Source organism: Drosophila hydei, unplaced genomic scaffold (assembly GCF_003285905.1).
Source record: "Drosophila hydei strain 15085-1641.00,03,60 unplaced genomic scaffold, DhydRS2 tig00008139-arrow-pilon, whole genome shotgun sequence".
Classification (NCBI taxonomy): Eukaryota; Metazoa; Arthropoda; class Insecta; order Diptera; family Drosophilidae; genus Drosophila; species Drosophila hydei.
The window spans coordinates 2,649,307-2,664,591 of record NW_022045847.1 but is presented as its reverse complement, the minus strand read 5'-3'; positions in this window follow the sequence as shown (position 1 = coordinate 2,664,591).

The following is a 15,285-nucleotide window of genomic DNA, read 5'->3' as shown; positions in this document are numbered from 1 at the left end:
AAAGCTAAACGCGCCATTAACATTGAACTTAAATAAATTGATGTAGTATGCCTTATGAACATGTCTGGGAATGCCTAGGTATATGTATATTAAAAAATGATAACCCTATTATGTTTCAAAGATAATAATTGTAAAAACTTATAAATATTATTTTAAAAAATGGACAAGCCAACTTACTCTCTTTCAGAGAGTAAAGTTTCTCTTTCGGCAATGTCATTGCTCAGAATTTTGTTTAATCTCATTCTCTCTTGTCATCACTCTCACTCTCTCTATGGCTCGGTCGCTGTGTTTAATCAATTTTGTTATGCGCCTTATTCGTATTCTAGCATTTGAAGCGTACGAACGTCGTTGTCGGTTTCGCGAAGGCTTGTTTGTTTGTTGCTGCAAGTAAAATCGTTTTACAAAATAGCTCAACAAATATAAAAAATAAATACATATACCTACATATATATGTACATTGCTTCAGGTTATCCGGAAATCATAATAATGGAAATCAAAAGCGAAGTCTACTATATAAGCAATGAAAAAAAGTGAGTAGATTCCAAGAAATCACAAATGCGTGTGCCGACAGACTATCATTTTATAGCATACAAACGTATATGTGTATGTGCCTCCGTGCGTGGTGTGTGTGTGTGAGGTGCAAAATAAAATTCACAAACGGTAAAATAAATGAATAAAATTGTGTACACAAAGTGAGCTGCAAAATTGCGGCGCAAAAACAAAGCGAGGGAATAAAATGAAAAGAGAGCAAAAAAAAATGTTTTTAATTTAGAGCTGCATCTAGAAAAGTGCGTCGTTTTTATTTTGAAATCGATACGAAAATAAAAATACACAAGTGGGCCTCGCGCAACATACAAACAAATATATCTACGAATTTCATACATATGCATTATTGTGTGCGTGTGCAAAGTGCAACATAAACAAACGAAAATGGTTTACAAGAATGCAAAAAAGGTATGATATGATATTTCTGGCTGTGTATACATACAAACCGACTTGAAAAATTACTACGCAGCAGAAATTTATGCGGTATTGTTGTTGTCGTTGTTGTTGTTTCATATCTATCATATCTTCTGTTTCGCCTTTGTCGCCGCCGTTGCCGCCGACGTTGTCTCGTTTTGTGAATGAGCAGCGCAGCGGCCTTTTCTAGTGTGCGTGTGTTTAAATGTGTGCGAGTAAAATAGCAAAACAAAAATCTCGCTCCGGCATTTCTCTCTCATGCTCTCAACGGTGCTTGTTATGCTCTTATTGCACGCTCATTCGTGTTCTCTATCGCTCAGTTGTGTGAGAGTGTTAGTACAGTAAGAAAAGCAAAAGTGTGAAGGCAACGCGTGAACCGCAATAACAATAACAGCAAGAGCAACAGCAACAATAAATTCGAATATGTCAACAGAAAGAAGAAGAAACTAGAATTGTATGTAAAACAGTATTGAAGTAGTAGTAGTAGTTGGAGAGTCTTCTGGGGATATTTGCTAATTAAAAGGCGTAACAGTAATTGGCTTATTACTCTGCGCTCGTTCTCATTCGCATATCTAGCATTGCCACTTGGAGGACGTTAAGACAGAATAGTTGTATTTGGCTCTTTCCTCTATTCTTCTTCAATGCATTTGTATGTGTATGTACATATGTATCTTAAAAACACCATAAAAATGCCATTGTATTAATCATAATATATTTTTGATGGCGACTGCGTAAGGAATGTTGCCGAACAGTTGAACATGCGTATTTTCTCGCTAAGGTTCTTTGTATATATGTGTGTTTTTTTGGTGTTTTTGCGTTCGTTTTCTGTGTAATTTATTTATTTTTAAATCTAGTTTTGCAAGTGTGTGTGAGTGTGTGTGACAAAAATAAGTTGCCGCAAAAACAAAATTGTTGAAAAACAACAGACCGAGACCAGCCAAGTTTTCTGTACAGCGAAACCGGAAATTGTTTATACGGCGTTGGCAGCGACGTCAACGCCAAACCGATCGCTAGTTTTTAATGACGTATGTGCGGCGGCCTACCCATACACCCATAATACACATATCAAATACATATAAGGTGGCAAGTCTTTTGGAAATTTTTTGGCGCATAATTTGGCCACACTAATTAGCAGTACGAAGAGGAACAATAACAACAAAAATAATGGTTTGACCACATGTCTAAACGGCGCGCGTGTGCAAGCACAAACAACAATAACAAGCAGAAGAGAAAAGAGAGCGAAATGAGCTGATGACCATGTGTGGTACGTTTGTGTGTGTGAGAAAGAGTGTGTGCATGCGTCTGTTTGTATTAGCTGAGCGAAACAAACTGGCAGGTGTCATTGACCCTTTTCGCAGTGACGGTAAAAGCACATTTTTTTTATTGTTATTGCCGTTGCTGTTATTTGCAGCTTTTTTTCGTTGCGTTTGTTAATATTGTTGTTGTTACTTATGCTACACATTGCGGCTGCTTGGCCTTGAACTTAGTCGTGTTTTCTAAAGCACATATTTGAGATCCAAGCTTTTTGACATGCTTTTGTTGACAGTTCTCTTTGGGAGACGCGCACAACCGAAAATGGTATCAATTACGCAATTTGCGTTGTTGCTTTTCTAAAAGCTTTACTATTTATATTGCTCGCTGTTATGTTGACAAATGTCAATGTATGTGTTGTTTTATTATTAATTTATTTACAATAACAATACATAGTTAGCTGTGTTTCAAAGTCGATATGTTTGTGTGTGTGTATCAACTGGTAAAGACACATTACATATATTGAGGTTAACACAAGAGGATTGAGGGCTGGCTGTCAGAATCATAACATTTTTTACACATGGCTTGATGAGCCAAATTACCAAATAAGTTAGTAAGAACAATGAATGGCGCAGTATTCGAAAGTTCCTAATTGAGAGATATCTAGAACCCTGCGGAGATTTGATATGCCAATAATTCATGCGTAGATAGGAATATATATTTAATATTTCAATGCTCTAGCTTTTGTGATTACAAGACTGGAGCCTTCACTCAGACGGGCATGGTTAGATCGACACAGTTTGTCTTTCTGCTCAGGAATATATTTGTATATTTTAGCCTCTTGCATATATTTTCACTAAGACAATTCGTCGTGAAATTTCATTTTCAATAGGTTGAGAGTGTCAAATTTGTAATGCAGTGTTACATATCACTAAAATTGCAAAAAAAAAAAAGAAACAAACTTAGGAATGGTATAAAGTGATGAGAAATGTAAGTAGTTTGCCCCTTTTGAAATATGTAATACGATTTTATCCTTTAAATGCATTTGCGTGATGGCTTCATTGCCCAAGTGGAATTTAAACATTAAAAAGCTAAAATGATCGTAAGAAGTGAGTGGCAGACAACACTCGCTCCCCTCTCCCAATTCAGCATCCGAAAACCACGTCATCGGCATTTCTGTCGTCAAACCCTGCGGGGCTGTCACACCTTGCGCTAACTTTGTCTTTGTCTAACTAACGTAGCTCAGTTCAAGCCAGTGCTGCCAGCCTTTTCGAACACATATTGTGAAAACCATAATTGTGATTATGATTGTGTTTGTGTACTGTGCGCACACACATTTCGTGTTTATGCGTAGGCGGTCACACAAATATTAATGTCTGTATCTGTGTGTATGTGTGGGTGTGTGAAATGTGTGTGTGCTTTTGTAGTGGAGTGTTTATTTACTTGGACCTTAGACTCTTGATAAGTGAGGCCTCTAGCTAGCGTTGGAGTCGGAGTGTGTGATGCGAATGAATCACTTGTAAGAACTGCGAAAGCTAATTAAACATAATAAACAGTTTTTGCACATAATTACTCCGAAACATTTGGTTTATTTAGTTGTGACTGCTTTGGTGTTGGATACAGCTTTAAAATATTGTGCTGTAGCTTGTCCTGCCCGAGGTGGCGTTACAATAACATAGCGGGCAATAACATCTTAACAGCCGCATACTGTTTTTACACTTCTGTTGATGCTTGTTGTCTTGGTCTGCACCCTTATACTTGCTTTATGTGCGTGTGTGCGTTTTCGGCATTCTGCTTTGCGCTGTTATTTGTTTTCCTTCTTTTGTTTTTTTTTGTCTTGTATTGACGTTCATTTATATATGTATATATATATAACGTCGCTCATAAACCAGCCGGTGTGCGTATGTGAGAACGTATGTGTGTGTGTGTGTTTTGTATTTGTGTGTGTGTGTGTCAGCTTGTACTTGTGTTGGCGCAATAAACAACACACGTGGTTGCATTTTTATTATTATTGTATTCAGAGAAGAGAGGGAGCTCTACTTCTCTGTTTACTGCACTCGGTCAATTTTTTTTTGAGCTTACAGTATATATGTGTTGGAGTGAATGAATATATATATATATATATATATATATATATATATGTGAATATATACATATATATATATATATATATATATATATGTATATTAAATACACACATATATAATATGTGTTTATGTGTGTATGGCACTCGGGACATTTAGTGCTATGCTGCCGCTGTAGGGTGGGCGGCTTTTTAACGGTGGCGCTGGCGTTTGCTGCTATTTATAGTAATTTTTATAAACATAAGGAAGATAAACCTAATGCCCCCTCTCATAAGTGTGCATAAGTGAGTGAGCGTGGGTATTTAGTGTTGCATATCTATTGCCCGAAATTAGGATTTTAGCTTGCGGCATTGACGTCTGTTCAGACTTAAATGTTGTTAGTTAATAAGTTTTCGTTTAGCTTTCGCTACCCCGTTTTTACGTTTGTTTTTTAGAACGACCTTTCAGTTACCTAATTTGGTATTGTTCTCATTGTTTTTATTTTAATATGATTGTATTCTTTTTGGAAATAAATTATTCATGACCTATTACTCATTTCTATATGTACCGAATCAAATAAACAAATCTATTTTAAAAAAATATCTTTTTGATTTGCTATTATATAATGAGAAGAACTGAAATTTGTGCATAATATTAATAAATATATTTAAAGTTAAAACATTTGTTATTCAATGTAGATCGAAAATTTTTAATTATTTGTGATGTAAATGTAAGCAACATCATTCTATATACTATATATATATATATATACAACTATACATAAATTCCTCATCTTTAAATGTAGGCTGACTTTATTATGTATGTTGAATTCGTCTCGCTCACTCCTATTATGAGTGCAATGACTGTTAGTCCATGTTTTTGTTAAATTTGTAACTTTAATGTTTATTGAATTGATAAAAGTTGACAGACAGCAGTCCATCTTGTTTTAATTAAATATATTAATAACAAGAAAACAAATTAATTAAGCATTGAGCAGCAAATCTTTGATAACACAATTTAGTGATAAAATCGATAATTAAAAAATTAACACTAATTCTTTATTAATGTAGATGCTTTTTGGTTTTATACTTCTGAAAATATTCTCAAAATTAAAATAGTTTTGTCTATTAACTTCTTATATGTTTTACACATTTGTTTTGGTCTAATACATAGTGCATTTTCATTATGTTATTTACGGCTTGGCGTCGATGAGGTCCTTTCATCGCTTCAGAGGAATTTGGTGCCACGGCCCTGAACTGCCTGTCCATGATTCCATTTATCATTTGGGTTGCACCAACACCAGCATATGAAAAAACCTGCTAATATCATAATGGTCAGTCAGCCATAATTAACCGTCTTCTAGTGTATTTGAGACTATATTCCGTATATTCTCCCAAGCATAACTATTTTCCTCTCACCCACTCACAGTATGTTGTCCCACCTCTTGATAGACCAGTTTCCGTGCATTTTTTGTTAAAATGGTTTTGGATCTGCAACCCTTACGAAACCAATTATTTTATTATTTATTATTTATTATTTATTATTTATTATTTCGTTTTTCATTATTAATATCGTCATTCTCGCATATTATCAAATTTGGCTAATTCGAAAGTCATCAACCAATATATTAATATATTCTGAATGATTTATGGCGCGTTACAAACATAAATACAAAGGAAATATGGAGACGAAGTTTGTTATCGATATTACAGCACACAGCATGGCGAAATATAGGATCAGATCTTTGTATGTGCTCGCACCCATGTTAATGTGTGTGGGTATGTGTTTCCATGCGTGTGAAGTTATTTCCAAGTGTTTTCATGGGTATTTGCTGCGCACAGGACGCGCTACTTTGTCATGTGAGACACAAGCAAACTAATCATATCTAAATATACATATATTTATAAGTAAAGGCATAGACATAAACGCACACGCACACTCAGACACGTAGCATGTTGAATAACCCGCAAAAACAACAATGAGGAAGGCATTTTATGATCTTACTCTTTGCTGTACTAGTGAATTTAGCGATTAGTGGACGTCGACGCGTCGGTCCCGCTGTGGCCCGCGTTAGATTATTGTTGACTTGATTCGTTTCCTCTTCTACTTACCCGTCTCCGTTTTATTTTAGCTCGGCTCGCGCGCCAACGCGGCAGTCTATATTTTTGCGGCTGCTCCTTTTAGCTTACGCTTACCGCTGTCGCTCCAAACCCTCCCCATACAATGTATAGCGCAGCAGCAGGCAAACAGAAAAGCAGACCGAGGAACGAGCGCAGTTTTACCGGGCTGTTTCGTCGCTGTCACTCCTGTACTCTATGTATGTGTGCGTGTGTATTTGCTTCAGTGTGTCTGACTGTCGCGTTTTGTTTGGGTTTTGCAACATTGTTGCACACGAGGTTTATTTTTAGACCGCAATTCTATGCTGTTGCGAATGGAGTGACAACAATGTTGACATCTGGGCGAGTGCAGTGTGTTCTTGTTGCTTTTAATTTTTTGTTCCCAATTTTTTCGTAGGGTAATTTATTTTGCCATTTTAGCACTCTCCCGCTTTTTTTCTTTTCTATCGTTCTTACCCCACTCCCTTTATTTCTCTGCCAACGTACAAAATTTATATTTTGATTACAGTGCATAGGCGATGGCTTTAACATTTTAATGGCTTTTTAATTAGGCGGCTTCTTTTGATGTACATATGTCTACTATTACAACTATACACACACATAGGCAACCACAAACATAAACACAAATGTAAACATACATATACACATACAAACAGAATTTACTACTTAAAACCGCATTCGTATTTTTTATTACAGCCACCACTACCAGCACCACCTGATGGCGCATAGTTTATCCTGCTCTCACTCTTTTGCTTTAGACCTTTTTACTATACTACGCCTTGCTAGTATTTTTTGGTAGTCACTGTACCATATTTTTACAACAGAGCGCCCCAGACAGGGGCCAACGACACCATTTTGCTCACGCTCTCAACCTCTCTCTTACACACAGACTCATGCATTGCCGGGGACTGGCGTGCGCCTTCATTCATAAGCAGTGCGCATTTTGCAGTTGACGACGCCGGCGCCTCTGCTCACTGCAAAATTTGGCGGCTTGCATGTAAAACATTTTCGTTTGTGTTTCTGTACTGTCGTTTTGGTTGTTGGTGCAGTTGTTGTTTTTGTTAGAGCGCTATTACTGAATGCCTAGTTTCCGCCCTTTCACGACATTCACACGTATACACACACCTACAGACTCACATTTGTGCACATGAGCATTGCCTCTTGTGCTCTCTTGAGCGAGCACTCTCTCTCTTTCTGTTTTGGCCGCCGCCTATTTGTGGTTGGGTTCGGATTTTTGTTGTCGTCCTGTCGTCATGTTTTTATACACATTGCGTTTTACACGTCTATCCTTAAGAAGGCAGACGCCGACCCGGCGTTTCTCGCTCTCGGGCACTCTGTCTGGTATTTCGTCTGTGTATGCGCCTTTCTCATTCGCACTTGCCGTATTTTGTTATTAGATTTCACTTTGTTTTCATACACGTTCGCCGCTTCACACATTACGCTTTGCATCGTTTTTCGGGGTCAACGCCATCTTGAGGGTTGCTCTTGCTGCTCTGTTGCCGCCGACGTCGTCAATCGCTTTCGCATGTTGTTTGCGTTCATTGTTGTTGGTTTTGTGCTAGTCTCGTATTTTTGCAATGCCTCACAGCTACTACGTTTATACGCTAACCGTTATCATGATGTCATCTCGCGCTGCATTCTAAAAAATAAATTTTTGGTCTTTAAATGGCAATGCAGGGAAATGTAGAAGCATGCGTCGTGTGCAATGACTGGAATTTTCTGGCATTTTAATGAGATACAAATTTCATAAATAAATAAAAAAATAGTGAAAGTAATTAAAAAATAATTTTAAATACTAATATGTAATACGTTGTAAGTACTCAATTTTAAATTGTAACGAATAAATAAAAGATAAAAGCGCCGAAAACAACAAGATTTCAATTAATTTGTAATTTCTTTTGACAAACACCAAAGTGCAATAAAACAGATAAAAGTTTTCATTTTAATTAGATATGTACAATTATATGTGCCCAAACTGTATTTGCGTATCAGTTGATCATCTCTGTTTTTGGTGCTGGTGCAGCATATTTTTCATGCTGTCGCATGACGCAAAGCTCACCTCCAGCTTCGCAGCGCCTGTCCGTCCACTCCTCCCCGCCGCCAGTCTTACTGTCTGCGTGTTTCTGTGCCCGTGGCTGTTTAGCTGTTGTGTGTCTCGAATTAAATTTGGATGCGAATTGTGCGAGAATAGAATTGCAAGGAAAAGAAAACTGAAATTTGAAATCGTTGCCGCTGACTGGCGTGGGGGACAATTAAAACCCAAATTTGACAACAAAAGCAGAAATACAAAGTAAAATTTATGTATTTATTTGCAAATTTATATTTCTTTCGGTTATGCACTAAATTATGGATGCCCCACATCACTCCATCACTCTTTTGCGTGTAGCACACAACACCTCATGTGGCTTTAAGTAGTAGAATTTTAAGTTTTCTTTTCATTTGTTATTCCCTTTCTCTCGCTTTTCGTAGATGTGTGATACTGTGTCGTGACGCAAACTGGCTGCGTCCGTCAACGACATAAGCTAGTCTGATTATTTCTAAACTGCTTTTTGCGATGAAAAGGCGTGGTTTTTGGGAGCTAAAACGACATTTGAGTTAACTTCTCTTTTTATGCTTTAGTTTTATTTTGTTTTCATCATATAATAAATTAAAAAACGTCTGTTAAATTTGATAATACGTTAACTATACTATACTGTAGAAAAAATGAAACTAGTTTTTTTAAATGTATTTTCTTTTACTCCTTAACAGCCCAAAAAATGCAGTTTTATAATGCCATAAATACTCGCAATGAAATGTAAAATGTTAAACCGCAAAGCAACTTAAACTTGGAAGAACAAAAACAAAGCAACGGCATCATATGTAACGAGGGGAACGGCAAAAGGACAACTATAAAGTAACAAAGTAAGAAAAATGATAATCTAAATAAACGAAATTGCCACTCAAATAGTTCTCAAAAGTGGAACAGAAATAAAGAGAGGAAAAGAGAAAAAGAGGCCGGAGACGCAATGCAACGAATTGGCAAATAGGTCGCGACGAGTGCATTTTATGAGTTCCTAAAGAGACTAAGAAAAATAAAGAAAAGAAGAAAGTAGAAGAAAGAAGGAAGCTTGCCATCGCTGCCTTTCGCTTCTACCATTCCTTTACTTATATTTGCCGTTTTATAAAGTCATTTCATACGCGCAATTTAAAGCATCTAAGCGACGCTTAATGTCGCGACGCCTTGCACAGCCGCAAACAAAAGAAAGTGTATTAAGACGAGGAGGCGCAGCTATAGTAACTCAGCAGCATCAATAAAGGCAGCGAATCGAAACGTGTTTTAAATTTATAAATACAAACAAGATAAATGTTGAGTTGTTCTCACTCGTTTAGCCTACATCCAACAACAATAACAAGGCACCATAGGTAAGTGGCTTGCATTCCACATTCCACACTCTCTTCTAGTCAGCTCTCTTCGTTACTTGCATGCTCCAAATTTGGGTGACATTCCAATCTTTTAATGCACCATGCACAGTTGGACGCATTAAGATTATATGGGGTCTTAAGGGAGATACTTGTTTCCTAAAAATAACTATAAATACATAAAAATTGAATTCCTTACATTTATTTAGGAAGCCTTGAAATATATAAATATATATGAATATATACAAAGTTTGAACTTATACAAGCTTTAACAGTATCGTGGCATAGCAAGCAGTTTCCGTTTTTTTTTTTTTTTTTGTTGCCTTTGACTTCTTAATGGTATTTCCGCGTGGCCCAGTTTCAAGACACTCACGCTGCAATAAATATTGAGAACATTCTGAAAACAAGAATAGCGCCTATGCTAAATAATGTGTAACAAATGGCGCGTCTGTCGCAACAACAAAATAACAAGAAAAACAACTGCAACTACAATAATAATAACTTTCCAGACGATGACAACGGCGACTGCTGCAGCTCCAGCAGCAAAACTTTCTAGAGTATGTCCCCCACTCACGCCACTGGCACGTCACATTGGGAGAGATGAGCGGAGAGATATATGGATGAAAAAGAGAGAAATTTATATTAAGGAGAGAGGGTAGGGAAATTAGAGGGAGATATCCCATCAATATATATGTATATATATATATATATTGATGGGATATGGCTAAATAGGATAGACAGAGAGATATATGTGCACAAAAAGCGCAGAATGATTGGAAAATTGATCATAGGGCTCATGGGTATCTTCTAGATTCGCACTTCCGACTACCTTGCTATAATCTATAGATGGGATTGTCCGTGTGTTTGTTTTTAAAGTTGTTGTTCTTAGCACATGCGTGAGATGGTTAGCATTCTGTCAGTGGCTCAATTAGACGCACTTCCGCTGCACATGGAAATAGCCCAACCACCCTTCTTCCCTTCACCTACAGTTGTTCTATTACACCATGATTTGTTCTGCAGCTCCACTCCAAATGTGTGCATGCTTCCTATATTTATTTCCGTCTTGTGATTGATGGCAGACTTATGTTGCAGTTGCCATCACAGTCGCAGCCGCAGTCGTAGTCGCAGTCGCAGTCACGGTCGCAGTCGTTGCTGCGTAGCGTCGGCTATTTATGTCACTTTTTATGCATGTAAGCAAACGAATGATGTAACAAACGAAAAAGAAATAATGTAACGATTAACACAATTCATAATAATAAAAACCAAACTGCGGGTCCGCTTGATTGGTGACACTAGGGGACAATATAGAAATAATGTGATGGGGGATGAAAGGAGACCTCATATGGCCACCAATGATTAATTACAGCAGTGTTTACGTAGTTATATGCCCACATGCCTAAATGCATACATGCGTACGTGCATAGATACACAATAAAATAGTCTCACACTGACTCACTCAGTCTCATACATATTCACTCTAGTCCCTTATGCCGCAATCTCCGGACAACATTTGCTTTATGCACTCAATACCATAGGCAGTTAACATGCCATAGAAATTTGCAGCTCTCACTTTTTTAAGTTGTGATGGTTGTGTGACGATAAACAACGTAGAGGAGTGCGGAAGAGAGAGACAGAGCAGCCGAGTAGTTGCTGTTCCTGTCTGAGCAGTCCAGAATGCAAAGCTGAAGCAGCGCAGCAGTCATCGAAGTCGATGGCCCTTGCTCTATGTCTGTCCGTTTGTCTGTCTGTGGATGCTGTGTATAATGTAGAAAGCACGCTTTAAGTTATGTGAATGGCGTGTGTTAATGAGTTGTCTTTACATCGAGTTGGGGCAAAGGGAAAGTATCTCGGAGAATTAAACCAGAGAGAGCGAGAGAGAGAGAGAGAGAGAGAGATAGCTCTCTCTAGACTTAAGAAGATATAGAGTTTAGCATTTTTGTCAAATAAAGCCTATTTTCTACATTTCAAGTCTCTAGCATTTTTAATAAATCAGATATTGTATTTCTTGATTTGACCTAGTGAGCGTATCGGGAAAGTTTTTATTAGACGGGGGTACTCACCAACAACTACATATTCCACATTCCAAGCCTCGGCTTCAATAGCGACGAAGTGGTTTGCGTCCATACGGACAAACATACAAGCGGATAGCCGTCAAGACGGACAGTACACAACCAATATACTCGTGCATAAGTTTACACATATATGTAGCGGCGCTACGTGTATATGTATATATATATATATATATGCACACAAATAAAATATCTAGAAACAGCGGTATTTCCGCATGCCAAGCAAGGCGCATGCGCGCATCCTACAGAGGATGAACGATGCTCTATTGAAAAAAAGAGCTCAACAAAAATGTGCTGAAGAACGGAGAGCGGGGAAGAGGATTACAACGCCATAGCTTGATGCCTTCCAGCTTGGGTAATAATAGTTTTTTAATTGCTCATAAAAGTCGAGAAACCGCTAAAAGTACAAACCGTACAAGCTAAGTTGTCCAGCTGTCGAAGTCTGGCGATGCTGGTGGTGCTGCTGTTGCTGCGCCTCTCCCATTAATCACTTGCAAGTGAGTCGATTGCTGAAACCCCATATCAAGTGTTAACCATTAAGCTGAGTACTTAACATATGAGCATTTGTCGGTACTTAGCCCAATTGGCACAGGGATTGAGCCATGTTGTTTAAAGTTTGTGCTTAGGACATATTTTTAAAAGTGTTGGTTAAACTTTAAGTAATATATTTTAATCTGTTTCTTTTCATACTCCATAATATAACAAACTAATCTACGTTGCATTAAGTTTGATAGCAATATTTTTAGTTAGAGTGTTGGAAAAGTTGTAAATCGTTTATGGGCTTCATATTAATTTTCTTCATCTTCAATCAGTTCTGATTCGACTCGCTAGACTCAACAATAAGCCCATTTTGTAGTAACAACAGCTGGCCAACTAATGACAAAAGTAAAGATCTGTGCATGATTATATGATAACGTGCATAATGACTGTCACTGTTGTCGTTGTTTCCGCCTCTATCTGAAAAGAGGCAAGGAATGTGCATACGAGTTAAATTGTAATGTTCTTTATTGCATTTCATAGTTAACTATCGTGGACGCCGTCGTCATCCATTGGAAAAGTTTGCATTACGATAGCTGTTTCTGAGTGTTTCCATTTATGTTAGAGTGTTGCCTCACTATGAGGCCGTGGCATTTGGAGAGTAAGCTGTCATGTCTGAATTCGCATTTTCAATTGGATCAGGCTATAATGTTTTTTTGAAACAGAATGTAATAGGAGGAAGGTCAGACCCCGTTAAGCATATATATTCTTGATTTAGCCACGCCGATAGCTAGAGACTGGAATGTATACTCGGTACATGTTTATTATTTTTGCGATAATTCTTCATTTCCTTATTATTAAGCTAAGGTGGTATACCGCAAGTGTTCGAGACTGTAATGAATCAGGATCAGCAATCTTGTAGGGAAGTCTCGACTAGAGCACACTGGTTTGTTTTTAGTTTTCGTTTGCAGTGGAGCTCAAATTTCTATTCCTTTTATTTATATTGTGTATGTCTCCCCCTCCACCGTAAATGTATTTTGCAGCTAGAAACATTTTTAATTATAATCATTAAATTGAAATTGATCGTAACCTGCAACACGAGAATCAAATTAAGAAAGCGCACTCGACACGCAGACTCGACATTGCTATTTTCCTTTAAGGGGTGCGTATCTTGTGATATTTATTTTATGAACAGATATATATATATATATTTATATGAATATGCATAGAGGCTGCTTTTGTAGAGCAGAAAATTTTGCTATTTTTGATGCAGAAACTAATTAAATAGGATTTGGCTGGTGGCGGAGGGGAAGTAACGGTGTAGGGTGGGACGATGTGACAGGGGCGGGGTACGTGACGAGACACACACGAGATAGATCATAAGGGGGTGGCTTGCGGACAATGTGAATAAAATAGGTATGTGAAAATATATAAAAATAATAACTTGTTTTAAAAATAGTTCAATAACTTTTAATGAATCATATTCTTAATAATATCTGCATTCTATTTATATAAATTAAAGGTATGCATTATGCATTATTATATCGAAAAATTGTAATATATATATATATATATATATATATATATATATATATTTATATATAACTAAACTGACAAGTATTCTGAAAGAATATATAGTAGTTAAGTAACACAAAAGTTATTAAACAAAACGTTTGGCACCTTAGCCCCTTACACGTGCACATATACATACATTGAAATTTATGCTGTTTGAGTTGACAGTTCTAATTTTCCACTGCACGAGCAATGAATAAGAGGTGTTGGTAGACGCGATGCATGCCGCCCAGACGTAATCAGCTCGATTACTGGATATGGCTATGGAGTAGGCAGATCGATTGGGGTCACGGTATGTCCTAGTCGGATACCCTTGACTAGAGCTGCCTTAATATCTGCTGATTGGACCTATCATAGTGGCATTCTGCTTTCTATGTCTGGCCTATATTCAAAATGGCTAGCCTCCTTCGAGTTGCTAGTTTTCCGTGATAACCGTGCAACCCTTCGACACTGTGGCATTCACAGCGCCAAAAAAAGAAAGCAAATTAGATCGACGGTCGCGACGATCTTGTGATCGGGCAATACAAAGAAGTCGTTTCTTCTTTGTTTTTGCATCCAATACTTGTTTTTTACTTGTTCACGAAGTGAAAAGAGTTTATTGGATTTTGACAGACAGATATATATATACTCTAGATTTCAGATGGAAATTGTCTCAAACTACATTGAGGGCACAGTTTTACAATTAGAATCAGCAAGTATTACAAATAAATAAATATTCTGATCCACTTTGACTACAGAACTGCTCTTGTTGTTAGCCAAAAATGATGTATCCACGACTAGTAGGGGTATATTCCGTAGCTTTTGATTTAAGATCGCCGATTTTTCTTTGACAGACAGATCTGGTGGTGTGTGCCTCATCTGAAAATATAAATGTTAGAATACATAACTGCTCTGGCACCGCGAACAAGTATTATGCAGTTGGTCGCGCCCGACTCCATCATTTTTACTTGTTTATTTTAATTTCTTTCGTTTTTTGTTGTATTTTCATTCTGTTGTTTACGTTTAGCTTTACTTATGTAGATTTATTTTTGCCTTGCAACTGAAACGCACAGACATTTAAATTTAGACGGCAACGATCATCTAATGGCCTCGTAGCCCGTCGCACACACACACTCGTTGGCAGTGTCTGTGTCACCCAACTGTCTCGCCTCGACGATTGGTGTTGTTGTTGTAGTTGTTGCTGCTGCGACTCTTCATGTGACATAAAATGTGTGATCGATGTAAATCGTTCGCCTCAGCTGTCAACGGCAGCGACGCCAGCGGCAGCGTCACGTCGACGTCTCTCGAAGTCTGCTGATCTTCTTGTTTTATTTTTACACCACGTCCGTCGTGCTCTGTAGTACAACTATAAACAAAAGCAATCTGTAAATTAGAGAG